Below are 15,247 nucleotides of genomic sequence, written 5' to 3' on the forward strand. Positions count from 1 at the left end.
CAAGAAGGAGGCTGCCCATGAGTGGGGAAGAGGCAACAGCAGCCTGTCCCTGAGCCCACCCCCAGAGGCGAGACTTATCCTGTCTGGCGCATGGCGGCGGCACATGGCTCCAGCACCCACCCCCATCGGCTGTCGCCGTCTCCAAGGGCCGAGTCCCTTGGGCGACCACAAGCTGGGAACCGCCGGCCAAGCAAGGATCCCCACCAGGCTCAGGAGGCCTCTGGCAAAGAAGTGCCCGGACGCGCCTCCACCTTCCAGAGGGCGTGCATGGCCCCTGACGAGCCAAGCGGCCGGGCCACGTGGGAGGGGGCTCGGGGCGCCACAGGCGGGGTGGGCAGAGGCAGCAGCTGCTCCTCCTCCCCCGGCCCCCCCGGCCTCCTCGGTGGCGCCCAACGCAGCTCCCCTCCCCGCACTGGCCCGCGCACCGGCAGTTCAGGCCCAGGCGGCGCAGGAGCGGCAGCTGCCCCGGGCTCCCCGCATCGCTCCAGCGGCAGCCGCCATTCGCAGGCAAAGAGCTCCAAGCTGCGCAGGGCTGCCTCGGTCCCTAGACCGGGAGGGCCAGCGGGGGCGACTGCTGAAGCTGCAGGACCCCCGCCGCGGAGCCCCTGGCGCCCAAAGGCCTCCAGCCAGCCCCGGCCCCAAAGCAAAGCAGGGAAGCGACCCCGCTCCTGCGCAGGGCCTGCCTGGCCACCGGCCCAGAAAGGCCGGACCCTTGCAAACCCGAAGCCCTCCCGGAGCACCGCCACCCAGGCCCCCGGGCAGGCGCCCCCTCCCCTCCCCGGCGGCGGCGGCGGCGGCCCCTGCTCCAGCCACATCCCTCCTGCACACGGCCGGAGGGAGGAGGCCCAGGAAAGGCAACCGGCAGCAGACAGGCCCGCCCTCCCGGAGAACCCGGCCAAGCAGCCCCTCGCCGGGCGGGCAGCAGAGGCCAGATCCCCTCCTCCCGCCGCAAGTCGCTTTCCCACCGGGCCCCGCCCGCCAAGTCCGGGCGGAGGGCGAGCCGCAGCCCCACCCTCTTCGCCCCCCCCCCCGCCAGCCCGCCAGCCGTGGGGCAGCCGCGCACCGGGCCATTCTGCCGCTGCTCACCTGAGCGGCGCTCCGGGGCGCGGTTCTGCTCTCCGCGGCGGGAGACGGTCCAGGCTCCCGGGGCGGGAGGCTTCTCCATGTGGCCGCGGGCGGCTCCCTTCCTGCAGCCGAAGCGCAGCGGCGGCGCCCCCTCCCCCTCCCCCCTCCCGTGGGAGCCGCAGCCGAGCAGGCGCCGTAGATGCCGCCCACTCCGCACGTGCCCACTGGGGGAGCCCGGCTGCTCTCCGGCGGCGTCCCCGGTCCCGCGCCGCCTTGCCGCCTTGCCTTGCTTTCGGGCGAAGCGGGGCGGGCCCAGCGCCTCCCTCCCTCCCTCCCTCCCTCGCCGCCGCCGAGCATTGCCGGTCTCCGGGCGAGCCCGGCGGTCTTCGAAGTCGCCTCTCCTTCCCAGGCCCCGTGGAGGAAGCTGCTGCTGCTGCTGCTGCTGCTTCGGCGGGCGGACCTCGCGGCCTGGGGCCGGCCTTGGCACTCCTCCGCCCCCTTCCCCGAGCCCAGTCCTCCCCAGGAATTCGGCCGCCTGGAGCTGGCAGCTGTCCCGCCCCCCCCCCCCCCCCCCCCCCGGCAGGCCTCCTTGGGCGCAGCTGCTCAGGGCTGCACATGCGGCTCTCAAGCAGGCCTCGCGTACTGTCAGGAAACTCTTCCTAATGTCTTGATGCACTCTCTGTTTGATTCCATGGCGCCCTTTCCTAACCCCTGCAGGACGAGCGTTCTCCCTCTTCAATTGACCGTGGCCCTCATGTCACCTCCTAACCTTCTGTTCTCAGACTAAAGGTACCCAGGGCTGAGGAGACTCGAGACTCTGTCAGCGTGGATTCCAGCACTTTTACCCTTTCGCTTGCCCTCCTCTGGACATGCTGCAGCTTGTCAATATCCTTCTTCAATTGTGATGCCCAGAATTGGACACAGCATTCCCACTGCAGCCTCCTCCAGGCACCCCCTCCCTGCTGCAGGGAGCCGGGAAAGCCCCTGCCCCACCCCCTGCAAAATGTGCAGAGTTGGGCCCCCCGCAGCCCCATCTCCTGGCCTGCCTGGAGCTCCAGAATGTGGCCTTATCCCATTATTTTTAGCAGGCCTAGTCCTGCCTTGAACTATCGTTTCAAGTTATGGGGAGCATTTCAAACATTTCATGAAAATTAATTTGCTTATTTAGCAAAGGCTCATGGGTATGTTGTTAAAATGATCACTATAACTTGAAAACATAGTCCAAGGCGCTGACCTTGGAGATCAGGAGCGTGGCCCTGTCTTCCTGCTTTTAGCAGGCCCAGTTCTGCCTTGGAGCTAGAAATGGTAGCGCATGCTGTTAGAGATTGTGCAAGGGTAAAGAAACTATGGTGGGCAGTGGCCACAAAGTTGAATTGGCCTTACATCTCATCTGAAACTTGCCTGACCTGGAAGGCCTGAATTGCCTTGCTTTGTTTTAGCTAAGATTTTCAAACTGTCAGTACCCTACAGATATTGTGAAACTGCTGGCAGCAACTGTTCTGTATGTTTTAGAATCGCTGGGCAGAACGGCAGGTGCCGCTTCAGACGTTTAGGGGAGCTTGACCGCTCACCCTCTCCTGAGCTTGTAGAGGAACCAAGTGTGCTCTTCCTGTCCCCAAGCACAGCTCAAGCTAAGCTGATCTTTGCTGCCACTACCACTGTTAAGGGCCAGCCAGAGCAAGGCTGGAAACTGCTGTGAGCAAAGGCATCTCTCCCTGAGGGCACTGGGCACGCCTGTGCCTTTGCTAGGGCCAGGAGAGGGAAGTCAGCCCAGCCCAGGCAGGAAACCAGTTCAGCAGCAGGAACAGAAGTAGCTTCTGGGAAGATAGTGCCACTCCCTGCCAGGGGGCGCACGGGGGGGATGTTAGCAAAATCTTTTGGTTAGAAGTGGGATGGAAGGGAGCCTGAGGTGGCAACTTTCTCCTCCTTACAAAGGGAGGCAGAGGCGAAGTCACACCCCTCCCTCCACATCATCATGACCCCCCTACTTCACAGGTGGAGACAGCAAGCAGGGGAAGTGTTACCGCGATTTGCCAGGTAACAATAAGTGATTTCAGCTCAGCAACTTAATGAGGTGCAGGAAGCCGATGTTCTTCAAGCAGGGAGGTTCTTTATTGGCAAGTGATTTCCTGGCACAGCTCAGCAAAAGGACCCCCACATGTGGCTGTGCATCAGCCCTTTTATACATTTCCCCAGTAACCTGTAGAAAGGGGGGGTGTAGGGCAGTCCCACCCCATAGTGCAAAAACCAGGAAGGGGTTGGTCTCCCTTCCATCTAATACAGAGAAAATATCCTAGAACGCCAAAGGGAGAAAACAATCCCTTTGCACATGCTGATGAGATCAAATCCCAGAAGAAAAGCTTGCACCTTCTTGCCTGAGATGGTTCCTTGGGAGTGTTAGACAGAGACAAGTTTAAATGATCCAATGAATTCTTGGATCCGGAAAGTAAGGGTGTGAACAGTCCAATGAGCTGAGAGTAAAACTTCAAACAGTCCAATAGCAAAACAGGGTGACATCCTTTGTTAGTCAAAAGGCCCTTTTGTTGGTGAAGATGGGATTACCTGGGTGTTGGTCCAAACTGAATTCCAGGACTAACTTCCTTGTCCCTTAATATCAACCTTTCTGGCCACTGCTTTGGCCATCAGACACAAATGTCAAAAATAACATTTCTAAACTTAAACGTTAGGGAAACCTTAAAGGATAAACACATGTACTAATACTTATGGGCAAGACTTTACAGATACTTATTGGCATGGGTTTCTTAAACCTAACAATAACAAAACCTTAAACTAACCAAAGAACCTAACTAAACTAACATCCTAAACTGCAGGCACATCATAAATTCAACTTAAAAGGGGCTTTATTACATCCTAGAAATGCATAAACAAGAGGGAAACCATATAGCATTGGCACAATCATACATATACATTCTTTGTGAACCTTATGAAGGCTTCTGAACCACACAAGTCTCCGCATCCGGGCATGGAGCCAGTGTAGCCAGGCAACCTGTCTTCAAGAAAATATTTCTTTATTTCCTTGTGGCGGTAACAGTCCCCACTCTTCTAGGTATTCATGTTCTGGGCGAGGCCCAGGACATGGATGCCTAGAACCAACTTACGTGGGTGTACAAGCAAGCATGGAGTGAACACAGTTTCAAAGGCAGCAAAGAAATTAGATACTGTCGCTAACCAAGGTCAGTCTGGCTTCAGGCATCCAGGTTTCAGGAGAGAAGGGAGTTAGGCAAGGCACTTTTAATTAGGCTTGACCACTGGGGATCAAGGTTGGGGCAGTAGGGTGCTCAGAGGCGGGGAAAACTTGCAAAACTCAGAGGATCCGGCAAAACGGGGTGAGGCAGAACGATTGTAAATCTGACAGGAGCTCTGGAGGGGAGCAGCTGCTGCCAGCAAGGCGGGGTGCAGAGGTGGTCGTCTGCTGGCTGCATCTGGTCACAGCAGGCGTTCATGCTGGCAAAGCGCAAGAGTTCAGCCAGAGGAATCCAAGCAAGCTGGCGGGGTTGGCATTCATCGCATAGGCGCAGAGCTGTCAGCCATCTGTCAGTGGGGTGCTGTCCACAGCAGCAGCGTCCCCCCTCTGTTACTTTCCCACCTGGGGCGAGGCGTCGTTCTTCCGCGACTTCACTCTCTTCACCGGGTGGAACAAACAGGGTCCCTTTCGCGCTGGCTTCTCTGGTTTTTCAAAGCTCAATCACTGGGGAAATAGGCAGGCAGCAACTTCAAAAGGTCTTCCTGGTAGCTCTGCGGGGCCTGGCTGCAGACAAGGGCATCAGGGCAGTCATTTTTCCATCATTGGCTCGCGGCCATTCCAAGGAGAATCTTTCTCTGCATGGCAGTCAGAGTCTGGTCGCATAAGGTTCTTCGAGTTGGGATCTGGGCAACAGCAGAGCCTAGAGCACCCTTGTACTACACAGTTATCAAGGCAAAAAGGAATAGAGTGCCTGGACTACCTCATGCAGACTGGGAACAACAACAATATAAGACACACAGTTTTAAAACCAGAGGCGAGAACATACACAGTAGAAACAATAAGGGGTGGGCTTAGACAGCCCAAAATCCAGGACGGAGTTGGTGTGGGCAAAAGGGCAAACGATAATGTGGTGGGTTGGCTTCAGCCATGTTGCTGCTTCCAGGGACTGTGGGTATGCATACCTGCTTTGCAAAACACTTCTAAACATAAGATTATTAACACTGAATACAATACATTTCAAGTGAACGCGGGCCAGCAAACACAATTATACTGAGGAGCGAAACAAAGGGGAAGGGGCTGGGACAATGCAACCTTGTACTTGCCTCTTACTAACACAAGGGAGGGAGAGAGAGGCTTAGAACAAGGCATACCATGCAATTGGAATATGGAATCCAATAAAAGCACAACTCCAGAAGTCAGAATGGAAAACATATACCTAAATAAACAGGGCCATAATGACAGAAACTTTGGCCAAAAATAAGATGAAACCAAGGCCACAGGAAAACTGCTCCTGAGACTGGGGGCTCTACCTTTTGGCTCAAGCCCGAGATTGCACATTAAAAGTTCAAACGCGTTCCCCAATTTCCTTTCTTTCCTTCAGATGCAACAAGGGCAATAAAAAAAATACGGGCAATAAAAGGAGCAACAAGGGCAATAAAAATACAGGCAATAAAAAAACTTTCTTGGCACTAGACTTTTGTCAAAATTTGTGTCAAAATTTGTATGCTCTTTGGGGCGGCTATTCTGCTGAGGTCTGCCTTTGCAGGGGCATCTGCAGCCAATCATTCCTTGTTTAGAGGACTATCTGGATACCTGCGTTCAAAACTTTACACATGTCTAGAGACCATGGCTTCTTTTGCTTCCACTAAGGACACAGGGGCATTAATTCCTTTTCCCTGCTCCAGGGGCAAGTATCCTCGGTTTAACCTTAAACTGAAACGAGGGGACGCCGTGCATCCACGGCCGGTAGGGCGGTAGCCCCCATCAACTCAGGTCTGGAGGCACGGGCACCGTCCAGGGGCATGGCCACCGCTTCTTCGAGATCCGATAAGTCCGGAGGGTCGCGGGTATGGGCATCTTCTGCGAACGTGAGCCTGAGTCTGGAAGTTTTAGGTAACTCCAACACTTCATCCTCAGAGTCCTGGGTCGTTGGGGGGCGCGAGCCTTTCGAGCGCGCTCCGGTGCTCTCCCAGTGATCTTCGGGAGGGGGATCCTCAAGGTATTGATCCAGGAACCTTGCCAGGGACTCTTCTGTGTCCCTGTGGATGGATTGATACCCCGATTTCCTCCTCTACCATTACATCACCGGTTTATGTAGCAATCCATATGTTGGCTTGGGTGGTGAAATGTTGCCCCAGAGGCATGATCCCATCTGACACTCCGCCACCAGGATGTGAGAAATCCTGAGGCACTTCCAGAGCGGCCGGCGAAAGGCTCAGGCGCCGAGCCATCAGGGGCTTCTTCCAATTGCTCATGCAGTTGGAGGAAGGCTAAGCTCCGGCTGAGCCGAGGAGCTTAGAGAAGGTCACCAAGGAGGAGGCGGGTTTCGCTGGCTCCTCCAGAGAGACCGTTGCGTGGAAGAGGAAGATATGGAGCCCCTCTTTGGGGGGCTACCACAGTCTTGTCGCCTTCCAAGTGTGGCCGAGGGCTTTCTCGGTGTTCAAATCCCTACATGTCTTTGCCAGGCATCAGGGAGTTCACAAAAAACTCAGAAGGACAATGGTAGTGACCCAAAATCAATCCGAAGATAGAGATGTGAGAATCCGCATAATGTAAGGAACCTCAAAGGGACTCGAAACAAAGGAACTGAGTTCGAGTGCAGTTTATTTCATAAACGTCAACGATTACATTACACAGGATCTGATTCTGAGCTTTCCCGGGCTTCCCGGGTGTGGCTTTTACGGAACCTTCAGCCACCTCCCCCAAAGCGATCCCAGCAGTTTCCCATGACAGAGCAGAAACAAGCTTCAAACACACCACCGAGATAATCACAGCAAGGTTAAGAGCCACAACCACCTGGGGCGCTTGAAGCCCAGAGCGAGGGAATGCGCCAAGAGCCAGGCAGAAAGAGCAGAAACTAACCCCCACCCTTGCCCACACAAAGGGGTGGGGGTAAATGGGAAAGTTCTCACAATGGAGAGATGTAGGGGAGTGAATTGTCCCCAAGGATCCATTTTGGGACCAGCTGCTCTTCCCAACCTATTCATAAATGAAGCCTAGAAGTAGGGATGGGTGGCGTGGTAGCCATGATGTTTGCAGATGATACCAAATTATGTAGGGTGGTGAGAACCACAAAGGATTAGAAGAGCTCCAAAGCGGACTATGCTTGATAAATTAGGTAGAGTGGACCTTAATGGAAATGGCAAATGCATTTCAATAGTAGCAAAATGCAAAGTGATGCACATAGGAGTAAAAAAATCCAAACTTCACATACCTGCGCTACAAGGGGTCCAGTGCTATCAGTCACAGACCAGGAAAGGGATTTGGGCATCTTAGTTGATAGTTCCATGGGAATGTCAACTCCAATGCATGGCAGCTGTGAAAAAAGTGAACCAAACTCTATATGCTGGGGATCATTAGGAAAGGAATTGAGAATAAAACTGCAAAGATTGTCATGCCCTTATATAAAGCAGTGGATGCGACCCGGCAGGAGTACTGTGTCCAGTTCTGGTCGCCGCATCTCAAAAAGGATATTGAGGAGATAGAAAAAAGTGCAGAGAAGGGCAACAAGGATGATTGAGGGACTGGAGAACCTTCCTTATGAGGAGAGGCTGCAGCGTTTGGGACTCTTTAGTTTGGAGAGGAGACGTCTGAGGGGGGATATGATTGAGAGACTATAAAATTATAAAGCCGGTAGAAAATGTGGACAGAGAGAAATATTCCTCTCTTTCTCACAATACTAGAACCAGGGGGCATTCATTGAAAATGCTGGGGGGAAGAATTAGGACTGATAAAAGGAAACACTTCTTCGCATAGCGTGTGATTGGTGTTTGGAATATGCTGCCACAGGAGGTGGTGATGGCCACTAACCTGGATAGCTTTAAAAAGGGCTTGGACAGATTTATGGAGGAGAAGTCAATCTATGGCTACCAATCTTGATCCTCTTTGATCTGAGATTGCAAATGCCTTAGCAGACCAGGTGCTCAGGAGCAGCAGCAGCAGCAGAAGGCCATTGCTTTCACATCCTGCAGGTGAGCTCCCAAAGGCACCTGGTGGGCCACTGCGAGTAGCAGAATGCTGGACTAGATGGACTCTGGTCTGATCCAGCAGGCTAGTTCTTATGTTCTTCTTATGTTCTTATGTCCACCAATGAAAGGCCAGAGGAGGAAAATGCGACAGAGCTAGAGGGAGAGGACAGGTCTACTGACTTACCCAAAGGGGAGGACTGGTCTACTGACTCAACCACAGGGAAGGACAGATCTACTGAAGAAGAAACAGTAAGCAACTCACTACCACAACTCCCGAGGGCAGGTCATCCAGCAGTTCTACAGAACCTACATTGTCCAACTCTACAGAGGCTACAATGTCCATTGACTCCATCTGGGTGTGGTCCCCATCTGCTGACTGGAGACCCCTTCAACTTCCCCTAGCACCCTGTTGCCCACCCCCAGCATCCAGGGCAGAGTCCATGGTTGCCCCCAAGGGGCCCCCACAAAAGTCAAAAAGAAAAAGGACAAAAAGTGGAGTTTTGCCAAAGTTACAGACAAAAACCAAAAAAATAGTTGAGGAGCAACTGAAAAACACCTCCACCCTCTTTCGAATTAAGGTTAGGGTTAGGGTTAGAGGGTTAGGGTTAGAGGGTTAGGGTTAGGGTTAGGTAATAAATATTTTAGGTAATAAATATTTTATTTTATAATTTCCATCCTACTTACAAACTTGTATTCAAAGGCTAAGAAAACAAGAAGATCAATAGTCAAGTTACATTAAACTTGAATTGTAACTGAAATTAAATTTTACATAATTTTTCCAGAAATATAACACCAATATAACATAAATATGACATGTATATACTGCCATACTACACTATTTTCCTATTTTACTAAATTCAAAATACATCTAAAATACCTAAAAACTATCAACCTTATTTACATACTTACATGCCAATTTTCAATTTTAATTTCCTTATAATTTCAGTTTTCAGTTGTCAAGTTAATACAATCATACATTTGCTTCTTTGTACCCCTCAAGCCACAGCCACCATTTTTTCCATGTATGTATGGAATTCCTTTTTTGTCAAAAACTGACATGCTTTTTAACCAATTCGCAATATTTTGTACTGTTTTTTGCACTGTTCCTGCTTTTGCATGTTTAAGTTCTTGTTGTCTCAAAATCCCCAAATGGAAAATTACCACTAAATTCACCAAACGAAAGGTAGTCCACGGTATCCTTTGCACTGTATTCTTTCTCCTTCTCACTGGTATCTGTCTCGCATGCTCTTTATTTACATTTTGCCTGTTTATGTTTTGCCTCTTTCTCAAATTGCTTCCTTGATTCTGATTTGCACTCAAATTCTCATTCTGGCTCTGATCCTGGTTCTGACTTATCTCTTCTTCTCTCCTTATCTCTGGTTCTATTCCAGATGTTATCGCTTCCCAGCTTTGTGTTGCTAAACCTGGACAATGTAAGTCTTCTGCAAGTTTCTCCCATACCTCTCTCGATGTCGGGCATTGTGTGAGAAAGTGCTCTACTGTTTCTACACTACCTCCTCCTTCCTCTGATGTGCATTGAGGTCTGGAACACAATCTTTCCCATTGACTCAACCACCTACATGTGTTTCCCACTATGAACACCTGATGATAAGCCCTCCATCGAGTTTCCCATAGACTGTATGGCACCCTTTTATCTTTGAACCAATTTTCCTTGTTCTGTTTTGGGTTCTTTTAAATACTTTGAAATACCTTCCTTTTGGGCTGCATGGCACTCATAAGGTTTCAAATAACTATTCTCTATTACCTGTGCATAAAGTATCACAGTTCCCCCTTTTTCTACTCCCCTATCTGGAGCACATGCCAAGCTGGCTGGTATTTTCAGTTCTTTTATCATTTTAACCACTTCCCTTAAAAAATCTGACAGTCCTTGTAAAGCTTCCTCTGTTTGTTTCAACCCTACTCCATTGTACAACCCTACTCCTACAACCATTCAACCCTACTCCTACAACCATTCAACTTTCCATTGTAACAACCATCTATTTTCTTTACATGTGCTTTGGAAAATAAGTCACTTCACCATCCCGTTCGTTCTCTGAACAAAATTGGCCCTGAGAAATTGGCTCAAAAAAAGGGACTTCATCTCAGGTAATCCTAGTCCTCCTTCCACCGATGCATAAAACACAGCCTGCTTCAATGGAAATTGATTGGTTCCCACTACAAACTTGATAATTTCCCTCATGACCTCTGTCATTAACTTTTTCAGTGGAGGATACACCTGCGCTATATAATTCCCTGCTGCCACCAGATAAGTATTTACATATTTAGCTCGTTGATACAAACTCAAGTGAAAATTTCTCCATAGTTTCAATTTGTCTTGAACTTTTTGATGCCAAATCTGCCAGTTTTCTCTCCAATAAGTTGACTTGGGCCCAAATCGGATTCCTAAACACTTCATACCATCCTGTAAACTTTTTTCCACCAATTGTTCCTCCACTTGTCTAACTTGTAAATTACTTATCTTGATTCCCTTTTCACCATATGTCAGACTATAAATTCTGGATTTCTCTTTATTAACTTGTGCTCCTGTAGCTAGTTCATGTAAATTTAAGTGTTCTTTGGTTTTTCCTAACTCCTTTATTTGGCTCATCAAAATATAAAAATCGTCCGCATGCGCTATTGTTTTGATTACGTGTCCTGCTACATTCATCCCTTCAACCTCTGGATCTGCTTGAATGCGATGCAAAAGGGGGTCAAGCGTCAAAACATACAACAGGGGACTCAAAGGACATCCCTGCCATAACCCCCCCCCTTTAACCTGATTTCTCTACTTTCCCATCTGTCCACTTGGGGCCTAACCCTTGCCTCGGCATACATCATTTGTACCATTTCTACAAGTTCTTCTGGTATCCCCTTATTCCTGAGCACCTCCCACAAATAATGATGTTCCACTCTATCAAAGGCCTTGCTTTGATCACATTGTACTATATATCCCTTCCACTTCTGTTCTGTCACTTTACTAAAAATATCCCTCACTATAGCTAAAGAGTCCGACATCTTGCTTCCTGGTACCGCACTCGTCTGCATCTCGTGAACCAATTCTCAACTCGCCGCTGCCAAAATCTTATAGTCTTATAGAATCTTATAGAACCTGTGCCAAATCTTATAGTCGGTTAGAGGAGAGTAATGGAGTCTCTCCAAATCTGGGGCAACGTTTCATCCTGTCCTTTACTAAAGCTTAGCCTGAAAGCGATACGCATAGTCTCTGTCAATCTTCTCTCTATTCTGCACTCTTGGTACACTTTTACCAACAGCGGGACGAAATCGTTTTGAAATTTCTTATAAAAGGCGTAATTCAGGGCGATAGGCGGGGCTTTGATTTCATTTTACCTTTCATAATGGCTCTTCTTACCTCTTCTTCCGAAATGGGTGCCACTAAAGATTCGCACTTATTTTCCCATTCCTCTTTCCTCTTTCCCTTGTCCAATTCTTTTATTTCTCTTAAATATCTCTGTTGCTCCTCTTGTTTTACTCCTCCCCCCTTTCATTAGGTCTTCATAGTAGTTTGCCATTACATCCGCCATTGCTTTGGGTGTGAGACTGCTTCCATTCCGGGTTGAGGTTTCAAGGCCATCATAGGAGAAGGTCTACTTTTCTGGTGATCTTTTTGCCACTGTCCCTTCTCCACCACTGGCCCTTTATTACAGTTCTTCTGGTCCCAAATCCTACGATCCCTCTGTAGCTTATAAAATTCTCTCACTATCAGATTATCCCATTGCAATCGTGCCTCATCCCATGAAGCCCCTCTCGCCATTTCATCTTCTGCCCTCAGGATACGATGTAAGGCTTTATGATATTCCCTAATTTCTTTGTTTGTCTCTACTCTTTTCATTGTAGAACATTTAATATGAATTTTGTTTTTTAAAACTTCCCACCGTTGCTTCCATTCTATCTCCTGTGGGCTTCCCATCAGATAACTATCTTGTATTAGCTTACCTAATTCCAGTACGTGTTTCTCCTCATCTAAAAAAGCCGTGGGGTAATCGCCACGCTCCCCGCTTTTTTACCGGTCCCTCCTTATGGGTCAAAGTCATTTCTAATAGTCTGTGATCAGACCAAGAGGTGATCAATAGACGACTATCTTCTACCTCCAAACTTTTCTCTGTCCAAATCCCATCTAATCTACTCCGCCCCTCTCGGTGAAAATAGGTATAAGGTGTCATTCCTGAATTTCCACACATTTCTACAAACTGTCTTCTATGCACCGTCGGCCGCTGGTCTATGCGTACTGCTTGTTTCCTTCCTCTATCCTCTAAATTCATTTTGTCTTCCAACCACCTGTTAAGATCTTCTTCTTCCTTTGTCAATTTCCTCCTTTTTGAATTTCTTTGTTCTCTTCCGATTCTGCCTCCCTCTGTAACCAAAGCAATCCTATCACTCACCTGAGCCCTATTATTGAAATCCCCCAGAATTACATAATTCAGTCCCACTTGAGCAGTAAAATCTTTCATTCGTGCCTACAGGGCTCTTCTCTCCTTACCATTGATAGGGGCGTAAATAGCACAGAAATGCAATCTGTTTGCCTTTTCGTGACCCCCCGCTTCACCACGGTGCTCCAAATCCAAAATAAGCAAATGTCCTGGTACCGCTTCCACTGTTCTCATCACCTTCCATTCACTCCTGTTTGACATCAGCACCCCAACTCCTCCCTTCCCTTGTGAATTAAAGATCCAAAACGACAGTCCCTCTGTCCATAATCTCTGAGCCCGAGAACGATCCTGCTGGTTTCTAAAATGGGTTTCCTGCAATACTATAATATCTTGCCTCAGTTTTGACAGCGCTTGTAAAATTTCTTCCCTTCTCTCTTTCTGGCGTAAGCCTCCTGTATTCCATGTTACTATTCTGATTCAAAAATGTGGTGATTCCAAAGAATTTTCTTGTTCTCTTCCATGCATTCTTCCTTGCATAATTGTCTTTATAATTGTAATTGCAATTAGTGGGTTTTTCTTGCTTTAACTTTTTCTCTCGTTTAACTTTACTGTCCTTGTTCCAGTAGCTCCATTTCTGCCCCCTCTCCTGCCTGAAGAGGTGCAGCCGTACTTTTTGAGTCGGTTCCAGTGGGATTCCCCACAGCCCCTGAAACAGGAGTCTCCCTATGTAGCATCTCTTTAGGGGGTAACGGCTGTGAATCCTCATTGTCCTGCTCCCCCTGGAGCACTTTGCCTTGAGAGCCCTTTACATGCTTTTCTTTTTGACTTTCTCTGATAGGGCTCACTGTGTTCACTCCTCCTTCCAGTTCTGTTCTTTTCACCTCCTACGTCAAGTCTGTCCTTGCTTTTACTCCCTTCTTGGTCTATCCTAATTTGAGTTCCCTCTAGGAATGGTTCCTGCATACTCTTGTCCTTTGGAATCTCTTCATGCTCATTCCTATTTTTCCTCTTCCCACTTCTCTTTGACTCTCTCTTCTCCAAGGGTCCCTTTCCAGGTTCCTGCTGAAGATGTGCCTTTTTTTGCTGAGTTCGTGTCCATTCCATCTCTTTTTCTCTATCAACTCTCTCATTCACCTGGTTTGCCTTGTTCTTCTTGTTCGTTCCCTCGTGCTGTGTCTTCCAACACCTTAAAACGATTGGGTTCTCGTTTTTCGACTTCAGAAATGTTCTTTCTCACTTTTTCCGGTATTTCTTTTGTCCTTGATTTTCTCCATCCCCTTAATACCGTCTCCCATTCCTCCTCTTGTTCTCATTGTCGTCTTTCCCATTCCTGTCCCTGCCTTCGTTCTCGTCGCTCTACTGCTACTCTGTCCCTATATAGCTCTTCCATCTCCTTTCTCAACTGTTCTTCCTTCTGTCATCTCTCCCTGCGCCCCATTCCTCTATCCAGTCTTTCTTGAACTTTTCTGGGTACTTACTATTCCTCTCACTTTCTGGGCACCAGCAATATGGGTGTCCTTTTGCTTGACATAAACTACACGTTACATCTTTCCTGCAAAACTCTGTCAAATGGCCTCTCACCCCACATTTTGTACACAATCTAGTAGTACAATTTTTTCTTAAGTGGGTATATTCTCCGCACATATAACAGGCTGGGGGCTGGCCACTATATCTCACCACTGCATGCTCCCCCCCATAAAAATACAGTGGTAAATGTTGAAGCTTCCCATTGGAGTTTTGCTCTAACCCCACTATCAGCCTGTATTCACAATTCCATATACCATATGCATCTTTCTTCTCCTCAGGGTCCATTTAAATTTTACATTCTCATGACAGCCGCCTTGCCACATCCTGTGCAGGGACATCCCCTGAACGGATATAAACTGTCACCACCCTAGTTTCACCCCTAAAAAGGGGCTGGACTTCAAAATCCTTTAAAACTTTTGATTTGTTCCTTATAGCTGTCCTACATCCTTCCCAAAATGCTTGATATGCTTTCTCTGTGTGAAAAATGTCATCCGCCTCCTTCATCCCTGGGGGAATGCTGGCTGCTTTCACTGATTCGGGGTTCACTCCAAAATTATCTATTAGCATCGTTTTGATCAAAAAATCACGTGACATGCATTCCATATTGGTACCTTTATAGCGAAGACGAACCACATACTTTCTTTCATCTTGTCTACACTCCTCCTCCATCATTGTCCTATAATAAGCATTCAACATTTCTTCATCCCCTACAAACATGTCATCCCTGCTCTTAAATCCCTTTTGCTGACCTCCTGTCGCCTGGGCGTACGATCTCTGCAGTCCATTTCGCCCCTTTCCCATTATCTCCTTAAGTCTTCTATCCATCTCTGACTTCCCTACCAGACCACCCAATTCTCCAGTCGCCCTCCTCCTCTCATCTCCGAGGTCATTCGTTCCACCTCCATTGACCTTGGCCCTCTGCTCTCCTTTTAAAGACTCCTCTTCTTCAAACTTTCCCACTCCTTTCTCACTAAATTTCTCATTTGTTCATTTCTCCACGCTTCAAGCTCCTTCTCTCCTATCTCTACATCTTCCCTTTCTTCTCGTATCCGTTGTTCACTCTGCACTGACTTTTTCTGAGATCCCGTGTCTTT

General features: G+C 48.8%; 2 protein-coding genes across 9 annotated transcripts in view; one reads left to right on the forward strand and one right to left on the reverse strand.

The window, feature by feature from the left end:
* Nucleotides 1–1,239, reverse strand: part of LOC125430717 (leucine-rich repeat and fibronectin type III domain-containing protein 1-like protein) — a 34,878-nt gene extending 33,639 nt beyond the window's left edge. The window contains exon 1 of one of the 2 annotated variants that reach the window (XM_048492878.1): nt 1,087–1,239. The gene's annotated coding sequence lies outside the window, so the exon portion shown is untranslated. Of the gene's footprint in view, nt 1–120; nt 235–1,086 lie in introns of those variants that run through there. The other variant, XM_048492879.1, reaches the window with a different exon arrangement.
* Nucleotides 1–15,247, forward strand: part of SPTBN4 (spectrin beta, non-erythrocytic 4) — a 573,187-nt gene that overhangs the window by 492,502 nt on the left and 65,438 nt on the right. The gene's annotated exons all lie outside the window — the stretch shown is intronic.

Source organism: Sphaerodactylus townsendi, linkage group LG04, assembly GCF_021028975.2.
Source record: "Sphaerodactylus townsendi isolate TG3544 linkage group LG04, MPM_Stown_v2.3, whole genome shotgun sequence".
Taxonomy (NCBI): domain Eukaryota; kingdom Metazoa; phylum Chordata; class Lepidosauria; order Squamata; family Sphaerodactylidae; genus Sphaerodactylus; species Sphaerodactylus townsendi.